At 37.6% G+C, this 17,784-nt stretch overlaps 1 protein-coding gene across 2 annotated transcripts in view; it reads left to right on the forward strand.

The window, feature by feature from the left end:
* Positions 1-17,784, forward strand: part of EFCAB11 (EF-hand calcium binding domain 11) — a 181,674-nt gene that overhangs the window by 138,552 nt on the left and 25,338 nt on the right. The window lies entirely within an intron of this gene.

Here is a 17,784-nt window from a genome sequence, read left to right on the forward strand (position 1 = left end):
CCTCCAGTACTTCACTTTTATTTTTTACAAAGTATCAGTTTGCAACAGATTGAAAATTTTTTTGAATGGTCCTTTTCCATAGAGTTGAAGAAGCACTGCCTTGAAGGAGTTAATATAAAGTAAGGCTTTTCCTGAAAGAAACAGCTCCCTGAAAAGAACTAATTGTCTTACAAAGTCTCTCATACTACCAGATATACTCTCAGTTACATTATTTTGAACAAGAAAATTGTTTTTGAACTTGAAATAACCTCCACCAATGCCAGGTTTTGATGCTTAGTGAGGTTACCTGATGAAATGTCAGACAAGAAGAGAGAAATTTAAAACATATTTAGTACTTATGCCTGCTGTAATACATTCATAATTACAAATATTGGATATCATTGTAAACAAGTCTTTAAAAATCATTTATAAAGCAATATAGTAAGTGGTTATGTACTGGAGATCTCAAATATACGTCTCAGGTTGAATTTTTTAAAAAGCGTTTTTAATGTTATGCAATGACTTCTACGAGGCTTCAGGTAAAATTCTAGTATCATTATCAGGCATGGAATCAGAAAATCCTGTATTCCAGATTACTTTAACAGACATGAAGATGATATGCCCTGGAAAACTGAGTTAGTGTCTCAAAAAAAATGACGCTGATCATGATGAAAACATTTATCTAGAGGTGCATGTGAAGCGTGAATAAAATTGTTTCACTAAACTGATAATGGAAAAAGCAGAGCATGTTAGTTATTAAGCTATTGACTTTCAGCTCTAAACCCACCCTGCTATATTCTGCTTTGTGAGGCTGAGACCAGGGCTTCTGAAAACCACATTTCTTCTTCACCAGCTGCCTTGCATTAGGTTCTAACCAAGGTGCAGAGGATACAGGAAGCCTGGAGGAGGGAGACACAATTACTCCTTCCTGTTTACTTGCAGTTCCCCACCCACACTTCTTCACTCCAGCACCTGCAATTGGTTCTAGTTTCCCACTTATTCCCACAGTTCCCAAACCAGTTGCATAATATGCTCTCAGAAATACTGGCTTCAGCCTCCAGTACCCTCCTCAGAGGACCCTCTCCTCCAACCTTCTGTATTCTAATGACCTCAGTCTCTTCCCTTCTGAGGGTGGTACTGCTTCAGGTATTAATAGATACTGTCTTTTTTTTCCAACCACAGTTTTACCCTCTTAACCTTTATAGTCCTCCAATACCTGTCTATCCTGTTTCTTATATTAAATTTTCTTTTTTAAAAATGACTGTTTGAAGGTAAGACAAAGGGATGCCAACAGAAGTATGAGGTGCAAGAAAATTTAAGATTTAAGACAATGTTTTACAATCCTTTTTGAGTTACTGGCATACTTTTGAATACAGAATTCTGGGCAGCATACCAAAAGAAATTATTAAAATGCAAACATTGTTTTTTAAAAAGCTCGATTTGGAACATTGAAAAACCTTTCTAAGCCTTCTTGACCAAAAGGGGGAAGAGAAATGAAACAAAGTAAAGTTTCAATGGCTGAGAGATTTCAAATGCAGTCAAGAGGTCATTCTGGAGGTTATTCTTATACTTTATATAGATATCTCTTTTTCATTTTTAGTGTATTAGAATAGCTAGAAGGTAATACCTGAAACTGTTGAGCTGCAATCCAGTATCCTTAATTCTTGAAGATGATCGTATGACTATATAGCCTATATGGGATGACTGTGTGAATGTGAAAACCTTGAGGCCCACACTCCCTTTATCTGCTTTATTGGCAGATGAGTAGAAAAAAGGGCAACAAAAAGTAAATGAATAATAGGGGGGAAATGGAGTATGAGATGTTTTGGGTGTTCTTTTTTACTTTTATTATTTTTATTCTTAATTTTATTTTTATTTCTTGGAGTAATGAAAATGTTCAAAGAATTGATTGTGGTGATGAATGTACAACTATCTGATGATACTGTGAACAGCTGATTGTACACTTTGGATGATTTTGTGGTGTGTGAATATATCTCAATAAAATTGCATTAAAAAAAAAATGACTGTTGTGATTTCCAATTTCCTGACTGGATCCCGATTGATATAGTAGTTGGTACCATATGTGGTTCCAGGTGGTCTGGGAATGATTTGCTTATGTCTTTGACCGTGGATTTAATGCTGATTAGTCTGCCAGTGAGAAAATGGAATGTTAGTGATCCCTGTCATGTAGTCACATCGTGGTTAATCACACTGCCCCCTGCCATGGATTGTGATCAGGTGCCTACTGAAGCTAGTTCCTTGAGGCACTAGGTGGCTGCTGTACTGAACTGCTATGGTAGTAATGATGACAACAAAGTGTGTGGAATGGGATGGCTATTCCTGCCCGTACTGGAGTTTTTACAGAAAGAAAATTGCACGTTTGGGTCTTTAAACACTCAGCTCAAATCATATGTGGTAAATCTCAAATTATTCTACTTCTCTCACTTTCCATTGCTACCATCCTACTACAAGCCATTCTCATTTCTCACCTGAAGATTTACAGCAGCTTGCTAGCTTACAGTCCTTCCTTCTTATAATCTGTTTTTTATATAGTGCCCAAATTACCTTTAAAACCAAGTCCTCTGCTCAAAACCTTCAATGACTTCATATTGCATTTAAAATAAAATCTAACTTCTTCTACCTCATCTCAAACCCTTCCCCTTTCACTGTGTTCTAGTCTTTCTAGCTCTTTCTCTCCTTGGGACTGTCAAATTTGTAGTTCTCTCTTCCTGGAATGTACTTCCTCCTGCTCTTTGCATGTATATCTGCTTCTCATCATCCATATCTCATATTCCCTAATTTCCCCAGCCTCCCTATCTAAAGCAAATCCTTGACCCTTTCCCTAGTAACTGTCATCATAGCACTCATCACAACCTATCTTCTTGTTTATTTGGTTACTTGTTTGTCTCCCCCACCAAACTGCACTCCAGGAGGGCCAAGACCTCTCTGTCTTACTGTCTACTGTGTTCCCAGGACCCTGCCCCACAGCCTGTCACACAGTTGATGCTCAAAAATTACTAATTGCCTCAGTGATCCTAGAGAATAATTTTCTGTCAGTTAATTCAAAAATTTAGTTATGAAGTATTTCAAGCATACGTAAAGTTCTATAGCAAACACCAAGATACCTGCCAACCAAATTTAACAGATTTTGGTATTTTAACATACTTCAGATTACATGTTCTCTCTCTTTCATTTTTCTAATAAATGAAATATAAAAGAAATTGGTCCATATCAGCGAAATTATCAAAAGTTATTAGCACAAATTATGTATAATACCCCTTAATTTCTTTTTCTTTGAAACTTTTTATTTTGATATTCTTTGATACTTACAGGACAATTGCAAAAATGATACAAACCTCATACAGAGAACTCCAGCATATCCTTATACATGAGATACCCAGATCCACCAATTCTAACATTTTGCTACATCTGCCATAACATTCTATCTCTCTGTACATCAGTGTTTTTGTCCATCCCTCTATCTGCCCATCTTTCTGTCTATTTATCAATCCATTTTCTGAACACTTGAATATAGGTTGTATGAATCATCTTGAACACTTAACACTGCCATGTACATTTCCTACAAAAAAGGATATTCACTTATGTAACCACCTTAGATGCCGTTATCAAGATCAAGAAATTTAACATTGATATAAAGCTTACAATCTATATTCCAATTTTTCATATGTCCAGTAGTGTCCTTTTGAGCCTTTTCTCCTCTCTTGTTAGATCCCATCCAGGGTCACATATTGCATTTAATTATCATCGTCTCTTTAGTTGTTCTTTCTTTTTTTTTTTTTTTAGCGTGGGAACATATATACAACAAACTTTCCCATCTCAACCACTCCAAAGCATACCATTCAGTGGGATTAATCACATTCACAATGTTGCAATACCCGTCTTCCATTACTAAAACTTTCTAATCTCCCCAAACACAAAAACCACACTCATTATGCATTAAATCCCCAAATCCCCGTTCCCCCTGTGCCCTGCCCCTGGCACCCTGTACTGTACTTTCTATCTCTATGAGCTTGCACATTTTCTAATAATTTCTTTGTAGTTACCATGGGGCTTAAATTTAACCTCCTAAATTTATAAGTCTCATTTGCTTTGATGCCAACTGTGCCAGTTTGGATGTATTATGTCCCCCAAAACACCATATTCTTTGATGCAGTTTTGTGGGGGCCAATGTATTAGTGTTGATTGGGTTGGAATCTTTGGATTAGGCTGTTTCCATGGAGATGAGACTCACCCAACTGTGGGTAATAACCTTTGATTAGAGTATTTCCATGAGGTGTGGCCCCGCCCATACAGGGTGGGTGTTGATTGATTTACAAGAGTACTTTAAAAAAAGCCACACAGGCCCAGATGCTTGCTGCAACTTAGAGAGACATTTTGAAGGCAGCTGTTGAAAGCTGTTGTTGACACTTTGGAGAACGCCATTTTGAAACACAACCTGTGAGCAAGCAGACACCAGCCACGTGTCTTCCCAGCTAACAGAGGTTTTCGGGAGGCCAATGGCCTTTCTCCAGTGAAGGTACCCGATTGTTGATGCCTTACCTTGGACACTTTATGGCCTTAAGACTGTAACTATGTAACCAAATAAAGCCCCTTTATAAAAGCCAATTCATTTCTGGTATTTTGTATAATAGCAGCATTAGCAAACCAAAACACCAATTTAACTTCAATAGTGTATCCAAACTGTTCCTATGCCTCCGCCCCACTTTTATGTAGTTCTTTTCATAAGATGCATGTTCATACATTGTAAGTCCAAAATCACTGATTTATCATTACATTTTATGCATTTGCCTTTTAGTTCCTATGAGAAGTACAAAGTGGAGTTATAAACCAAAAATACAATAGGACTGGCATTTATGTTTACCCATGTTGTTACCCTTATTGGAGATTTATTTCTTCAAGCAGCTTCCATCTGTTGTCTATTGTCCTTTCTTATCAACCTGAAGAACTCAGCATTTCTTGTAGGTCAGGTGTAGTGGTGATGAGCTTCCTCAGGTTTGTTAATCTGGAAATGTTTTAATCTATCCCTCATTTTTAAAATTAAATCCAGTTTTACTGAGATATATTCACATACCATACAATCATTCATGGTGTAAATCAGCTGTTCATAGTACCATCATAAATAAAAGTAAAAAACAACATCCAAATCACCCCCCCCATCCTACCCTATTTTTCATTAACTTTTTGTCCCCATTAATCTGCTTATCCATCCATACACTGGATAAAGGGAGTGCGATCCACAAAGTTTTCACAATCACACTGTTACCCCTTGTAAGCTACATTGTTATACAATCATCTTCAAGAGTCAAGGCTACTGGGTTGGAGTTTGATAGTTTCAGGTATTTACTTCTAGCTATTCTAATATGTTAAAACCTAAAAAGGGTTATCTATATAGTGTGTAAGAGTGTCCACCAGAGTAACCTCTCAACTCCATTTGAAATCTCTCAGCCAGTGAAACTTTATTTCACTCCATTTTGCATCCCCCTTTGGTCTATATGTTGTCAATCCTATGATACTGGATCCAGATTCATACCTGGGAGTCACATACTGCATTGCCAGGGAGATTTACCCCCCTGGGAGTCAGGTCCCACGTAAGCAGGAGGGCAGTGTGTTCACCTGCCGAGTTGCCTTAGCTAGAGAGAGAGGGCCACATCTGGGCAACAAAGAGGTACTCAGGGGGAGACTCTTAGGCACAGTTATAAGCAGGTTTAGCCTCTCCTTTGCTGTAATGAGCTCCATGAGGGCAAGCCCCAAGATAGAGGGCTCGGCATACCAAGCCGTCAGTCCTCAATGTTTGTGAGAACATCAGCAGCAATCCAGGTGAGGAAATCCAACACTTCCACATTTTCCCCCAGCTCCTTGGGGAGGGAGGCGGGGGGCTGGATATATATTTCTGTTCTCTGCCCAAATTATTTTGGGATGTGTTGCCATTTCACACTAATCGCTACAAACCTACCAGATCTCACTTCTTATTCAAAGTTCCATGTAATTGTGGTATTTGAACAAACTGACTGTAGAAGTTATATTGTTTAGAACATATAGATCCTGCACCAAATAAGCATCTCTTCCCTTGGTCTCACATGGAAGTTGAAGTTTCGAAACACAGTCAGTTTCGACCTTTACCCTTTGGCCCGATTTGCCCTAGTCTTAACCAGATCTGCTTCTTTCATATCTCTAATTGAAGTCTGGGCTCTTTTCAGCTTTTTTTTTTTTTTTTTTTTTTTTTTTTTTTTTTTTAAACAGTTGCTATATGCGCTAATACTGACATTCATATCTGCCAAGCTCTAGCTCTGAGTTTCAGGTGTCACACAGATATCCAGTGTTCCAGAGACCAATCAGGTTATACACAAAGGGATCAGCATCTCAGAGTTTGGAGATAGCCATTACAGTTCAAGAATAGATGTGACTGCTGTAAGGGCTTACAATCTAGGGACCATTACAATAATCATTCCCCTGATAGGCTATGCTCTAAGACTCAATTCTGAGTTTACACATTGTAGTTAGTCCATATTGGTGAGGCATTATAGTGTTTGCCTTTGTTTCTGGCGTACTTCATTCAAAATGCTGTCTACAGAATCCATTCACCTCATTACATGCCTCACAACTTCACTCCTTCTCGTAGTTGCTCAATATTCCATTGTATGCATGCACCACAATTCACTATTCTGTTCCTCAGTCAATGTACCCTTAGGCCACCTCTACCCATTGCAAATCATGAATACTGCCTCCATAAACACCAGTGTGCGAATGTCCAATCATGTCTCTGCTCTCAGATCTTCCAAGTATATACCGCATAAGTATATACCCCATAATGAGGTTGTAGGACCTTATGGCCCTCACTTACTTAGCTTCTTGTGGAACCACCACACTGACCCCCAGAAAGGCTACACCATTCTGCCTCCTCATCAACAGTAAATAGGTACATCCCTCTCCCCATGTTTTCTTTGGCACTTTTATCCCTATTTCTATTTTTTTCCTACAATTTTATAGAGATACATTCACACACAGTTATCTACAGTATACAATCAGTTGTTCACAGTATCATCATATAGTTGTGCATTTATCACCACAGTCAGCACTTGAAAATACTGATTACTATGAAAAAAAAAAGTTTTTTTAGTGAATAATTAAAAAAGATAATAAAAAGAAAAATAAAATATCATACAATACAATATAATGCTAAGGTCAGATAACACCACCACTACCAAGAATCTTATATCTCTCCCTTGTATCCCCCTCTCATACACATTTAGCTTTGGTATATTGCCTTTGTTACATTTAATGGGAGCATATTACAATGTTACTGTTGTCCATAGACTCCAGTTTGCTTTGATTATATTTTTCCCCAATACCATCCCTTTTTCAACACTCTACATTGTTGACATTCGTTTTCCCACATGTAAAACATTTTTATATTTGTACATTTAGTCACAGTCATTGACCACTCCAGTTTTTATTAAGTTATGCAGTCCGTCTTTATCATCTATCTTTACCTCTGGTGTTATTCATGCCTCTTTCCCACCTCATTCTGCTTTACTCATAGACATCTTTGTTCAGTGTACTTACAATATTGTGCTATCACACAGTATTATGCTATCTATTTCTAGATCTATACAGTCAATCCTGCTGAACATTCTGTAGTCCTTCAGCATCAAATGCCTGATCTCTACCCTCTTTCTATCTCCTGATAGCCTGTGTTATCAGCTTTTGACTCTCAAAGTTTGCTCGTTAATGTCCATATTAGTGAGACCATACAGTATTTGTCCTTTTGTTTCTGGCTAACTTTGCTCAATATAATGTCCTCAAGGTGCATCCACGTTCTTATATGTTCCATGTCTGTTCTGTCTTCTAGCTGCGTAATATTCCATCATGTGTATGTACCACAGTTTGTTTATCCACTTGTCCATTGATGGACATTTAGGCTGTTTCCATCTCTTGGCAATTGTAAATAATGCCACAGTAAACATCGGTTTACAAGTGTCCTTTCATGTCTTAACTTTCAGTTCTTCTGAGAATATACTAATAATGGAATAGCTGGGTCATATGGCATATCTATACTTAGCAACCTGAGGAACCACCACACTGTCTTCCAGAATGGTTGCATCATTCTACATTCCCACCAACAGTGAATAAGTGTGCCTCTTTTTCTACATCCTCTCCAGCACTTGCAATTTTCTGTGTTTTTTTTTTTTCTTTTTTCTTTTTGGATAATGGCCATTCTGTTAGGTGTGAGATGATATCTCATTGTGGTTTGGATTTGCATGTCCTTAATAGAGTCACTAATAGCATTTTTTCATATGTTTTTGAGCCGTTTGTATTTCCTCTTCAGAAAAGTGTCTGTCCATGTCTTTTGCCCATGTTTTAATTGGGTTGTTTGTCTTTCTGTTGATAAGTTGTAGGATCACTTTATATATTTGGGATATTGAACACTTATCTGATATGTGATTTCCAAATATTGTCTCCCATTGAGTAGGCTGCCTTTTTTACTTTTCTGACAAAGTCCTTTGATGTACAAAAGTGTTTAATTTTGAGAAGATCTCATTTGTCTATTTGTTCTTTGGTTACTTGCACTTTGGGTGTAAGGTCTAGGAAACCACCTCCTATCACAAGGTATTGCCCTACATTTTCTTCAAAGAGTCTTATGGTCATACTGCTAATGTTTAGGTCTCTGATCCATTTGGAGTTAATTTTTTTATAAGGTGTGAGGTAGGAGTCCTCTTTCATTCTTTTGGAAATGGATATCCATTTCTCCAAACACCATTTATTGAAGAGGCTGCTCTGTCCCAGTTGTTTTGACTTGACTGCCTTAAACTTAAAAAGTCCTGGGCTTTTCCTTTTTGGAAGCTTTTTGATAACTGACTCAATCTCTTTACTTGTCATTGGTTTGTTGAGGTCATCTATTTCTTCTTGAGTCAGTGTTGGTTATTTATGCTTTTCTAAGAAGTTTTGTCTAAGTTGTCTAGTTTATTAGCATATAGGTGCTCATAGTATCTTCTCATTATCTCCTTTATTTCTGCAGGGTCAGTAGTCATGCCTCCTTTCCCATTTCTGAGTGTATTTATTTGCATCCACTCTCTATTTATTTATTTGTTTTTGTTACCCTAGCTAGGGGTCCATCTATTTATTGATTTTCTCAAAGAACCAACTTCTGGTTTTGTTGATTCTCTCTATTGTTTTCCTGTTCTCAATTTCATTTATTTCTGCTCTGATCTTTGTTATTTCTTTCCTTCTGTTTGCTTTGGGGTTAGTCTGCTGTTCTTTCTCTAGTTCCTCCAGGTGAACAGTTAATTCCTCAATTTTTGCCCTCTCTTCTCTTTTCATATAGGCATTTAGGACAATAAATTTCCCTCTCAGCACCACTGTTGCTGCATCCCGTAAGTTTTGATATATTGTGTTTTCATTGTCATTTGCCTCAAGGTATTTACTAAGCTCTCTTGTAATTTCTTCCTTTACCCACTGGTTGTCTGAGAGGGTGTTGTTTAGCCTCCATATATTTGTGAATTTTTTGAACTTTTGCCAGTTATTTATTTCCAACTTCATTCCATTATGGTCCAAGAAAGTGTTTTGTATAATATCAATATTTTTAAATTTGTTGAGAGTTGCTTCATGACCCAACATGTGGTCTATCTTAGAGAGTGTTCCATGAGCACTTGAGAAAAAAGTGTATCATGCTGTTGGGGTGGGTGTAGTGTTCTATAAATGTCTGTCAAGTCTAGTTCATTTATCATACAATTCAACATCTCCGTTTCTTTATTGATCGTCTGTCTAGATATTCTGTCCATTGGTGACAGCAGTGTATTGAAGTCTCCAACTATTATTGTATGGGTATCTACTTCTCCTTTCAGTGTTCTCAGTGTTTGCCTCAAGAATTTTGAGGCATTCTGGCTTGGTGCATAAATATTTATGATTGTTATGTTTCCTTGATTAATTGACCCTTTTACTAATATATAGTATCCTTCTTTGTCTCTCTTAATTGTTTCACTTTTGAAATCTACTTTGTCTGATATTAATTAACTACTCCCGCTTTTTTTCTGGCTGCTGTTTGCAGGAGATATCCTTTTCCAACCTTCACTTTCAGCCTATTTTTGTCCTTGTGTCTAAAATGAGTTTCCTGTAGACAGCATATATATGGGTCCTATTTTTTAATCCATTCTGTCAGTCTGTGTCTTTTTATTGGGGAGCTTAATACACTAACATTTAGTGTTATTCCTGTATGGGCTGTACTTTCTTCTACCATTTTGTCTTTTGGATTTTGTATGTCATATCTTATTTTTTCCTCTCCCTCCTTTTACCCTTCCTGATAATCTTCATTTCTACACTCTTCTCTAAACCTCTCTCTCCTGTCTTTTCCTATCAGCCTGTACTACTCCCTTTAGTATTTCTTGTAGCACTGGTCTCTTATTCACAAACTCTCTCATTGTCTGTTTGTCTGATATTTTAATCTCTCTCTCATTTTTGAAGGGCAGTTTGATGAATATAGAATTCTTGGTTGGCAGTCTTTCTCTTTCAGTATCTTAAATATATCATACCACTGTCTTCTTGCTTCCATGGTTTCTGTGAAGAAATCTGTGTATTGTCTTATGGAGTTTCTCTTGTATGTGATGGATTGCTTTTCTCTTGCTGCTTTCAGAATTCTCTCTTTGTCTTTGACATTGGACAATCTGATCAGTAAGTGTCTTGGAGTAGGTCTGTTGGGATCTATTCTGTTTGGGATACACTGTACTTCTTGAATCTGTAATTTTCTGTCTTTCATAAGAGTTGGGAAATTTCCAGTAAATATTTCTTCTATTATTCTTTCTGTCCCTTTTCCCCTTTCTTCTCCTTCTGGGATACCCATAACAGGTATGTTCACGTGCTTCATGTTGTCACTCAGCTCCCTAAGACCCTGCTCGTATTCTTCCATTCTTTTCACCGTCTGTTCTTTTGTGTGTATGAATTCAAATGTGGTGTCTTCCAGTTCACTGATCATTTCTTCTGCCTGTTCAAATGTACTATTGTATCTATCTATTGTGTTTTTCATCTCCTCTATTATGCCCTTCATTCCCATACGTTTTGCAATTTGTTTTTTCAAGTTTATGAATTCCTCTTTATGGTCATCCAGTGTCTTCTTTATATCCTTCATCTCTTTTGCCAGATCTTCCCTCAACTCACTGATTTGATTTTTGAATTGATTTAGGAATCTGTTTGATTATTAATTATTTGTTTCAGTTCCTGTATCTCAGTTGAAATGTTAGTTTGTTCCTTTTGCTGCTCCATATTTTCATATTTCCTAGTATGGCTCATTATCTTAAGCTGCCTAGGAATCTGATTTTGTTGATTATTTTATTCTGGAGCTCATTTTTACTCTTTTACCTAGGGTTTTCTTGTTGTTTGACTTTGTTCTATATCCTTTGGTGTTCTGTTCGACTTATTTTAGACCTCTAACTTAGGTTCTATTTAGTTGATTGGAGTTTTTCACCTCTTGTTTTTGTGTTTCTTGCCCTGGCTCTCTGTAGCCTTTTGGTGAGAGGGTCTCCACACATGTGGTCAACCCCAGTCAGGTTTTCCCAGTCTAGAGAGGCCCGTGTTTCAGTAGGTGGATATGGAGTTTCCCTGAGAATGAGACCCTCCTGTGAGGCCTTTAGACTCTGTACTTTTCCTATTCTGTCCAGCAGGTGGTACTTGCCAGCCTGCAGCTACCTCACCAGTGTAAGGAGGTCTGGAGCCTTTTGTTCTCTCAGTGACCCTGACATTGTTGGGGGCATGGCTGACTGAAGCTGGTTTCCGGTTTCCAGCCTCTGGGCCCTGAGCTCCTTGAAAGAGGGCTGCCAATTGAGCTTGACTACGCCTCCCTCTTCTCGGGGAAGTTATATGCCCTTCTGGGAATTCTCTCCCCAACTAGTCTCACTGCTTTTTCTGTCAGACCTATTTCAGCTCTCCATTTCTTGGGTTCAGAGGCCAGTTGCAGATATCTGAAAAGAGAGATTTCACTGTGATCTCAGCTTTTCCTCACATTCCAGACTCATGTACAACGTGTGACTGGTCACTGGAGACCCCGAAAACACTTTCATACAGTTCCTGACTAATTGCTAGCTGTCATAGAGGAGAGACTAAATTCCATTCCTCGCCACTTTTCAATCTTCTCTCCTTCACTTTTGCAAGACAGTTTTGCAGGATACAGAATTCTTGATTGGCAGTTTTTGCTTCCAGTACTTTAAATATGTCACCCTATGCATTCTTGCCTCCCTGGTTTCCAATGAGAAATCAGCAGTTATTCCTACTGTGATTTCCTTGTATATGACACATTGTTTCTCTCTTGCAGCTTTCAGAATTCTTTCTCTCTTTGGCAGTCAGCAGTTTGATTAAAATGTGCCTTCAAATGGGCCTATTTGGGTTTTTCCAGTTTGGAGTTCATTGAGTATCTTGGACTTGTATATTCATGTCTTTCATTAAAATTAGGAAGTTTTCATTATTTCTTTGAATATTCTCTCTTCTTTTCTCTTTCTTTTCCTTCTGGTGTCACATAGGTTCCTCAGGCTCTGGTCACTTTTATTCATTCTTTCTTCTTTCTGCTTCTCAGATTGGATGATTTCAGTTACCTTATGTTCAAGTTCACTGTTTCTTTCTTCTGCCAGCTCCAATCCATCCAAGGAATTTTTAATTTTTGATTCTGTGGTCTTCAGCTCTGCTTTGTTCCTTTTTATAATTTCCATCTTTTTATTGATATTCTCTTTGTATTCCTCTATACTTTCCCTGGTTTCCTTTAGTTTTTTGTCTATATTTCTACTTTATCTCTCTGGTCTTTTTTAGGATTGTTTTTTCAAAGTCTTTGCCTGGTATGTCCCATGTCTAGTCCTCCTCATTGATGGTTTCTAATGCTTTAATTTTCTCCTTTGCCTAGGCCATTGCTCCCTGTTTCTTCATATGTTTTGTAATCTTTTGTTGAAACCTGGACATTTTGATATTATTTTAATGTGTTATCACTGGAACTTAGACTCTGAGGTGTCTGCTCCTTAAGTTGTATCTGGCTAGTATTATAACAGAGCTTTCCTTGAATGCCAGGAGCAAACAACAACAACCAAAAAAAAAAAAAGAACGTAAGATGGAAAAAGGAAAGCACCTTTCCCAGTCTTTGCAGTTTGACATGTGTGAGTGTGCTCTTTCAGAGCTTATCCATACAATGATTTTAAGGAATAGTGCAAGACCAATGTGTAAGGGCCTCCATGATGCTTTCTGTGCATGTGTCTTATCTTAGGCACGCACTTGTGTCCCTAGGAATTCCCTCATGTACACAGATATGAGTGTTCCCTTTTGCCTAGGAAACAGTTTCCTCACGGTGCTGGGCAATGAACTGTATGTCCTACAACCAGCAATCCCTTGCCCCAAGCAGCCATGACTTGACTGTTCTCCCACAGCATTCTGTAGGAGAACTCTGTGAGCTGCCTTCTACATGCAGGGCAAGTTCTGGGAGAATGAGCCTGTGGAAATGTCCTGGTTCAGGCAGATTTTGGGCCAGACATACCTGCTCCAGGTATGTGCAAGAGGGTTATTCTGATCCAACCAGGATCAGGGACCCCCAGGACCATGAGCCAGCTTCACTCTGAGCCAGTGAGGGCTGGGGAAAAGGTTAGCCAGGGTGTCACAAGAGCCTGCCAGTTTTAAGTTGTCTTTTTCTTGGTTCAGTGCTTGCCCTGTTACTGCAGTCCTTTAAGTGTTTTCTGGAACTTTGAGAAAGATGTTTCTTCCAGTACTTGCTGGTTGTTCAAAGCTTCTGTGGGGAGATGGAGCCCTGAAGCATCTCACTCTGCCATCTTTATCAGTGCTGTGCTTTCCTTATTATCTTTTGAAAGACTCTAGGATCTACACCACTTTCAATCTTGATATTGGCAATTTGTGGGTTTTTTTTTCTTTGAGGTTTATCCATTTTATTGATCTTTTCAAAGAACCATCATTTTCTCTATTATCTTTCCATTTTCTGGGACATTGATATTTACTGTTATAGTTATTTCCTACTACCTACTTTTGATTTACCCTGCTTTTTTTCTAGCTACTTAAGGTAGAAGTTTTGATCATTGGTTTTAGTCTTTTATTCTTTTCTAATGTAAGTATTTAAGCTACAAGTTTCTACCTAAGCACTATTTCAACTGTATCCCATAAATTTGGATGTTTCCTTTATCGTTCAATTCAAAACATTCTCATTCTCTTTGTGTTTTCCTCTTTGACCCATGGGTTTTTAAGAAATGTGTTATTTTGTTTCCAATATTTGGGAATTTTCCAGATATCTTTTTGTTACTGGTTTTCTAATTTAATTCTGTTGTTTGATTTCAACTCTTTTAAATTTATTCTGACTTATTATTATGTCCCAGCATATGATCTATCTTGGTGAATGTTCCATGAGCACTTGAGTGGAATGAGTACTCTTTAGGTGTCAGGAATGGTACTCTATAAATGTCAGTTAGTTCAGGTTGGTGGTTGGTATTATTTAGTCATATTATTCTTATTGTTTTCTGTCTATTCTATTATTTACTGAGAAAAGGTGTTAAAATAGCTGACTATAACCATGATATGTTTTGTTCTCCTTTTATCTCCTTTGGTAGAGGGCAGTCCTAGCTCAGCCTTTTTATGAGACCCACAAATACATCTTGTGTTCAGGACCAGGTGTGTCAGTCTGGAAGGACAAAACCCAAACCCTTAGCAGATAAGGGGACTGCCAGAACATTCTTTACCCTATTGTCCTGAGCATACGTAAACATTCACTGGAGACAGACTTAATCTGGTGGGTATGTTTTACAAAATCCAGCTTACACACCAGTGGTATATGTGTCCCTGTCAGCAAGGGAGTGTGGGGTTTCTTCATTGTGGGAGCTCATGAACACAACAGATGTTCTGTGTGTAGGACATTACTCTGCATCAGCCACAGATTGATTATGGGGAACCAATGCCCACTATTGAAGTTGACCTTGCTCTGTCTCTTCTCTATGTGAGTAAAATGTCTCTCCATCGGAGTCTGTGAGTTGTCCTTTTGCTGGCAACCCCAACTCCTGTATTCAAGTGGGTTGACATCTCTTTAGGTGTCTCTTCTTCTCCCTGACAGTTCTCTCAGCTTTTGCTTTGTGTATTTTTAAGTTCTGTTATTGGGTTCATACACATTTAGGATTATTGTTATTTCTTGATTAATTGATCCTGTTAGTGTTATGAAATATCTCTCTTTATCCATGATAATATACCTTGTTTTGAAGTGTAGTTTATCTGATATTAATATAGCCATTCCTTCTTCCTCATGATTACTGTTTCATTGTATCTTTTTAAATTCTTTTACTTTAAACCCATCGTTGTCTTTTTTTAAGTGGGTTTCTTATAGAAAGCATATAATTGAGTCTGCTTTTTTATCCAACCTGACAATCTGTTTTTAAATTAGAATGTTTAGTATATTTAATTTAATGTAATGATTGATATGGTTGATTTTCAATCTGCCATTTTCATATTTGTTTGCTATTCTCCTATTGATCATCTGTTTCCTTTTATCCTCCTTTCCTGCCTTTATTTCCAGTACTCTTCTTTCCTTTGTGTAGATCCAATTTGGTATTATTTTCCATCAGCTTAAAGAACTTCCTTAAAATTCCTAATGGTTCAAGTCTGTTGTTGACAGATTTTCTCAGCTTCTGTTTTCTGAAAATGTTTTCATTTTATTTTCATCTTTGAATTATTTTTTGCTGAATATAGAATTTGGTGTTGATTTGTTTTGACCTTATATTTAGGAACATGCCTCTAATATTTGAATCTCCACTATGAACAGTAGTTGTTTTTTATTTTAAGGTTTTTATTTTGTTTAGTTTTCAAAAATAAAAACAACATATAGAATTCCTCTTTAGGCCTTTCTATATACAAATAATAATGGAACCCAACAAAAAGTGCTGTGAGGTAAATTAGTAATATTATGAGAAAAAATACTTATTTTTTGGTTACTTTCCATTTTAATTCACATTTTTCACATTTTGCTCTGAATTTTCAAAGATTTTATTTGAGGAAACTTTAGCACTCGTTTGTCTTATTCCTAAAGCTGCTGAAAATATGTTTTCCCATTGTCTCTATCTCTAACCTGCTCATTCCACCTTTCCCTCATGCAATCTTTCTCATTGATTTTTATTTTTCAAATTAAATGCTCTGTCACATCAGTCAAAACTCTAATCTTCAGGATGTTCCAGGAGAACTCACTATCTTCTAATAGTTCATTTCTTCACCATTGCTCAAAACTCAAGTTTATAACTACCTATGTAGTATTAATTAGAAAGATTTTATAATGAAATTCCTCTAATTATGATACCAGCGTATCTATTAAACTCAAGTTTTGCTAAGGCCTCTTTTCTTAGGCACAACCTGGTATCCATAGGGGGAAAAATAAAACTAAGAATTTTAATGGAAATTTTTAAAATGTGCACTTACTACATAATTTTCAAGCAACTAATATTTTGAAATGTTTTTGTGATTTGTTTCTCTACCCCTGAATTATTGGAATGTTCTCTTGTGCTATCATGTGACCCAGTGGGGAAGACACTCAATATGCTGTAGTAATTGGCACATTCTGGGTGTGGGTCATCAGGTCTTATTCAGCCCATAACTCTGGATGGCTGTGAAAAGTAATGGGCTAATTGCACAGCAAAGTGATCCTAATCTCAGAGTTTATCCTATATTATCCCACATAAGCTGAAAAGGGATCAAGAAGTTGAAGATGAGGAACCCTGAATTCTTGTTCCTAGTACGACTTGCAGTGGGATACATAGCTTTGAGAGAGCAGGATTCTATGACTTTGCTTTTCTTTCTATGTAAAACAAGACCTGCATAGATTTTTAACAAAGGCCATCAAGCTCTCAGAAAGCCCAAAATTATTATTAGCTGGGCATATGACTGTGCTATGAATCAAGAGACCTGGTTTTCCCTTGTGGCTCACACTTCCTTTATCCAGTGTATGGACAGATGAGCAGAAAAATAGGGACAAAAACTTAAAATGAAAAATAAGGTGAGATGTGGGGGTGGAATGTTTTAGGTGTTCTTTTTTTTTTTTTTTTTTTTTTTTTTCCCAAGTCCCTTGAAGGAAAAAAGAAAGTGACTTCATACTAATGTGCCAGGAGAGGGTTGAAATTTTGAAGCATGTGGGCAGGTTAGAAGTGGCCTTTCTCCCAGTGAACTAGACTATGTAGGGCTGTCAGTTGGCAGTTCTGAAGCCTTCCCAACACTGCTCGCGTCGCTGGAGCAGAAGAGCACTGGGAAAGGGTTAGAAGACATTTGAAGTCCCCATCTTAGGGACATTTGTTCTGTACCGGGCTCCAGAGACTGTAACACCAAATATGAATTTCAGAGTTGTTTTATGCCTATGGTTTAATTCAAAGTTTAATAAGTGTTTTGGTTTTGTTCTTCCCCCCTGGGAACTGTTTTCAGTTAAACTTCCATATGGGGATATATTTATTCCTAAAGAGTGTCAAGTGAGTCGAATAGCCAGACCATGCAGTCACTGGAAGAAAGCTGCAGCTGAGGAGCGTGGGTCCAGAAACCCAGTGCCCAGGACGCATTCCTTCTCGCAGATTCGAACACAGTTGTTTTCCTTAAAAGTTCTATCCATACCATCTCGTCTTTCATTCCTTCCTTATAAACTCATATTATGTAAGTCCTCTAAGTGCTAAATGTTTTTCCTTTGTTGGCCATCACTCTCAGGATGATTTTATCAAATATGAATTTTTCCTCAGCTGTTAACTGTGTGCAGTGGGAAGCAGGCAGACGACAGAGGAGAGGTGTGTGTGTGTGGCGGGGGAT

Source organism: Choloepus didactylus, chromosome 4 (genome assembly GCF_015220235.1).
Source record: "Choloepus didactylus isolate mChoDid1 chromosome 4, mChoDid1.pri, whole genome shotgun sequence".
NCBI classification, from domain to species: domain Eukaryota; kingdom Metazoa; phylum Chordata; class Mammalia; order Pilosa; family Megalonychidae; genus Choloepus; species Choloepus didactylus.